This window comes from Schistosoma mansoni, chromosome 5 (assembly GCF_000237925.1).
Source record: "Schistosoma mansoni strain Puerto Rico chromosome 5, complete genome".
Lineage (NCBI taxonomy): Eukaryota > Metazoa > Platyhelminthes > Trematoda > Strigeidida > Schistosomatidae > Schistosoma > Schistosoma mansoni.
The window spans coordinates 5,028,331-5,033,996 of record NC_031499.1 but is presented as its reverse complement, the minus strand read 5'-3'; positions in this window follow the sequence as shown (position 1 = coordinate 5,033,996).

The following is a 5,666-nucleotide window of genomic DNA, read 5'->3' as shown; positions in this document are numbered from 1 at the left end:
TACCGCTTCTCATTCGAACTCCAGGAAATCCATCTTGAAGCTAGTCACCAGTGGGTAGTCACTAGTGAGACATTTATCTGTTGTGACGTTCTGTGCCTAAAGTTTGATAATGATACACGGTTCGCTACTCACCATACCCCAACTGACTACTTGAGCGAGAACACAAGAGTGAACGAGAAAGTATATTGGGCTACCGGATGAAATGCACACATACTAATTCATATTTATATCACTTTATCTTAATGAAATTGATCCATTGACTCCAATGAAGGACACTTGACCTTTGGCTGAGTTCTGAATGCTGTCACCTTACCTTTCACTACTTCTGAATGGCTCTATATATCATTATCCAGATAATCGATGAAGAGTTGAGCAAGACGATGGATTGATTGAGATTACATATCAACACCGTTGGATGCCGGATCAGTGGTCTAGAAGTTAGGCGTTCACGCGCGAAATCGAAGGTTCTGGGTTCGAGTGCCATGTGTGTGACCATGAGTACACACCGTTTTGAAGTTCTGTACCAATAATTCCAAACATATGATTGATTTATAAAATCAGTTAAATAGGTTGGATACTATTGTATACACATATATATTCTCAAATTTAACAAATATTTTTAAGCCATTTAATTAACTAACAGCTGTTTGGTCACTGGTGGTGAAATTTCACAAGGGTCTCATAAATTTTTTTAAGAAACTACACTTGAGGATATTCAGCGACGCCAGAGATGATACACTTATCATTCATAGTATTGGATAATTGTCGTGTTTCAGTAATTATTGGTCTGATTTAGAAATATTGATCATTGAATTCAATGGCTGAAACGTTTAGTGCCTTTAAAAAGACTTGAATGTCTTGAGTTTCATACTATGTTCAGTCATGCATGTGAAATCTAAAGGACTTCCACACAAAAACGATACAACCGACTAATAGCCCCCTCCATTGGCTCTATTGATGATAGCAGTTCAAAATGGAATTCATATTTAAATGCATCCATAATATCATAATGAGTGATTCTGACTTTATTTATATAACTGAATATCATCTTTTGCTATTATTCCAGATGTCACATGATACGTTTGGGTTATATAGGTCCGCTATCGGATTATTATGTGCATTGAGATGCTTATTTTAAAGTAATCAGTGCGTTACTATTTTAAAAGTAATATTGGTAAATGGTATAAATCACCATGAGCAGATTTTCATGGGTTTCACTTTTTTAAAAATATTTTTATTATCCATTGTAAACGTTATGTTAAACTGAGGTAACATTATGGGACCAAAATATATATTATAGTTTGATGTTGGTTCTTTTCGGGAGATTTCATTTTCTTCACGTGACTTGCCTAATATCACTATTTGATTTAAGTTGGAATTGGAAACTATATTTATTTGTCATCTTGACAGTTTCCATGTTGAAGCTATTACTATGAGATCAAAAGGTTATGTGTCTGATCATTGGTAAATTTTGTACTGCTCATTGTGGAGGAGTTCTATATCAGGATGAAATAACACATAAATACTGTGTTTGGAAATCACTACATAATAAGTCAGTTAATTGCTTACCAATGTCAGTAAGTGATGGTCAAGTCCTATCAGAAATTTAGTATAATTGATCAATATTGACTACTGAGTTGTTGCTAATTGACTAAACGGTATTAAGTTCAATATAAAGCATAATGAACAGTGGGTTCATTCTTAACAGTAGTCGTGAATGTTTATTATCTGAAAACTCCAAACTAGAATGAAAGATCTGACTAGTAATACCCAGTTTGCATTGGTGTTTCCGTTTTATAAGTAGTGTTGAAATATCCATTGAAGGCTAATCTAATACATGCATTTTTTTAATGAATAATACAATGCTAATTTATCTCAAGGTTATTTAAAGAAAGATTCAAAACCTTCTAATCATCTTCAAAATTTCTATTACAATAGAACAGATCAACAAGCGATGTTAATTAAACAAACGGATATGTATATAAATTTCCGTATTAAAGATATCACAAGTATTTGGAGTTTGATAACACCTTAATCAGCAACACCTTCTATAATTCCAACGTGCCAACCCAGCGAAATTAAAAGTCAGAAGCGAAGAAATGATCAAATTAATCAATAAAGGGAGAGGGAGAGAGAAAGAAAGAGAAGTAGGTCTAGTTGTAGGTATGTGTAAATCCACAGAGAGAAGTTCATTATTAATAAATTCATTTTGGATCCATGGAAGGTCAAATACAAAACAACTATATGAACAATTGAAAATTATCATAATTAGTATTTTAAAAAAGAAAACAAAGCACAATTTTTAAACAAACAGTTAAAATTCACTTGCTATTGTTTGCTTAAATCTTCCCCTTGACATTTAGGACTGCAATTGATCAGCCTCTTGTTGGCATATGTGCATATTGTGTGTATTGCCTTGATACAGCTTTAATTCATAAGCATTATAAGCAAAAATGGATAGTGACAAGCAGTGGAATCCAGGAGGTGCCTTTCGTCCCATTTGGGACTCGTCAGCTGGGTGTGTCTGCATCTCAGAGTTCATGTTTACTCTGAGACTCAAAGAACGATGGAGATAGCGTTTATCTGAATAACAACGGTAGCTTGAGTCTTAAAACTGCCAAAAAGTTATGTTCGTTTAAGAAAATGGTTCAGAGAAACAAAAGATATTTAATACAAATGTGGTTGCATATAAAGTGTCACAAATAAAGAAAACAATATGGTTTTATTTTGTCTTCACAAAAATCATTGAATATTTATGTTCTTTAAGACGAAACGAATAGTTACAATTGGTCTCATTTTCACTTTGCAAAGAATAGGAGGCTAGGAGGTCTATGTTAGTCCTGGGAGTCGTGATCTTTCAGTTGACCCAACGTTCTTTTGAATGCGTCGACAGATATGCTTCAACGAATGAATTCTATGAGCCGATGATTCAGTGAAAAAGCTAGTGATTAGCTGACAAGTAATTTGGTCTGAGCTTGTGAACGTTTTTAGAATGGCTTCATAAGTTTACTGTCTTGGAAGGTAAGAAAAGTCAAGACATTTGAAAAACAAATTTATCACCAAAGGGTAAACAAACTGTGATTAAGTCGGCTCTGTTTCTTCTATATGACAATGGAAATAGGTATAGTTTAGTCAGTCGAACAACACACACCGAGGTTTTGCTATATTGGCCATCAGATCGGTCTCGGTACTGTAGCTGTAAACAATTCCACAAAATCAATGGCTCTTTAAGTGCTCGACATTGGATGCTCACCACATTTGTTTAAGCGGACTTGTTTGGCTGAAGGCTTTCGGCCATGCATCAGTACCAGGTCACGTTTCGACCCAGCGTGGGACACTGCTCCTATGTTCACTAGCCAGATTAAATCAAACGCTTCTCGATATATTGATAACGTATCAAATATATCTTTCCTCCATCTTCTCGTCTGACTTTTAGACCAGCCAGATAATTTCCACATGTCGTTTTGAAGCTCTTAACTATCACCTTTGCACTTTGTCGTTCCCCGTGTCTTGACATCGTCAGCACATAGAAAGACCGATGATGTTGATAGACGAGGAATGTCATTTACATACACGAGGAATAACAGTGTAAGATTCAAACTTAGGTTTGGATTGAAGAATAACTGTTTAGGTAGTTTACTTACGTTCTATTGCCCAGTTGAAATCAACACAAGGTGATTGTGCAAATAACGGCCCCGAATTTCATTATAAATACAAAAATACATTATTACGTAAACAAATAATACCACTCAGTTATTCAACCAAAATAAATGTTATTCTACCCTTCCCGGATAGATGAAGTAAAATTCCGTTCAAAAGATAATAGTTTGCTGCTTTATAACATTAAGTGTTTGCCATTCTGGAAAAGTGCTTCAATTCACAATCAAAATACACAATCTCAGCCAACTCGCGCAACACAATCAAAGGGGGGGGCAAACCAATTTAACTACCGTCAAGACTAAGTATCAACTAAAACAATATAAATGCAGTCCAGGAAAAAGCATAGAAACTCAATGAAAGCGAAAGAAAAAAGGAGAAAAGTATGGTAAAATAAAATATTACCATCTGAAATGGCACCAAAGGACTAACAAAGTGTGCAACTGAAGAAACCAATAAGAACAAGTCGCAAATGTATGCATGGAGGGATTTTCACACACAAAACCTGTAATATGGATGATACAACTAGACCCAAACAGTGTACACAGGGGCACTACGCTAGGGACAGTTCCTCAGTTAGACGACTTTGACTTCACCCCTACTATATGCCAACGCCCAACTCGAAAGTCCCTTATTGCCTCAAATCCCGACATTACTCAACTCGTATAGCAAACGGTTGTGAGTAACTTTGTCAAAAATTTGCTGGAGTGAGCGTAGGATATATCTATAGGTAAATTTTGATGCCTAAGAGCATACCAACTTTTTTTATTTATTTACTTCATTACGCCTGTTACCCCTCGGAGAGGAGCATAGGTTGCCCATTAGCACTATCAATTCAACTTTGACCTGGACAATCCTTCCCAGTTCTTTCCAGTTGTTATTCATCCTTTTCATAGTTGCTTTCGATTCTCGGAGCAGCGTGTTTTTTGGACTTCCTCTTTTCCGCTTCCCATCAGGATTTCAAGTGTAGTGGAGTGCTTCGCTAATCGATCGTCTTGATAACCGTTATTATAACAATCTGAACGGTGTATAATATCAGAAGACAAAGGGAAACAGCAACTACATTTTTATTGACCAATAACATAGGCTAGAAGGCAGTGAGCACACTAGCAAATGTAAGTAAGCGAAGGAAAGATGACGCATAGTGGAGATGGCTGGGAAGCCAACTCGCTATGAGCAAGCATTAATCAATATTTATAGTCAGACAAAAATGAATGACAGACATGCGATGAATAAGGTACGAAATGTGCATACACATGCGCTCATATAAAAAATATAGTCAAGGTCAATAAGCGAATAATTAACAAGATCAAAATATGACTCATAACATTATAGGTGAATTGGCTTGTCCAGAAACTAGAATAAACTATGTAGGTGTAATATAGTACACGACGTTACACTACTCCCCACACAAGTTACGGCTTGCCTGGTGATTCAGTCTGACGATTCTCTCAATTCATGTCCTATCCACTTCCAACGTCTTTTCCTAATTTCCTCTTCAGCCGGCAGCTGGTTTGTCCTCTCCCACAAAAGGCTGTTACTGATGGCATATGGCCAATGGATGTTGAGTATCTTGCGTAGACAACTATTTATAAATACTTGTACTTTTCTGATAATGGTTGTGGTAGTACCCCAATTTTCAGCTCCGTGTAGTAGAATTGTCTTGATGCTCGTATTGAAGATTCTGACTTCGATATTGGTTGACACTTGTTTCGAGCTTCACAATTTTTTCACTCGTATGAGTGCGACTTTTACTTTGCCACACCAACTTTCACGGGCTATTAATGAGTTACGGAGACATGAATTACCTAGAGAACGAAAATAAATATGATATTAGTAAATGAAGAGGAAAACAAAGTCATATAAAACGTGGAATATAGAAGTTGCCTGCGATATACGAGATAGGTAGAGCAGTTTTAACTACCATGTGACAAAGCAAGTATGAAAAGAATCGTATCGGTGACATGTAAAGGAAATGGTAACAATCATACATATAGGTTGTTACAGTA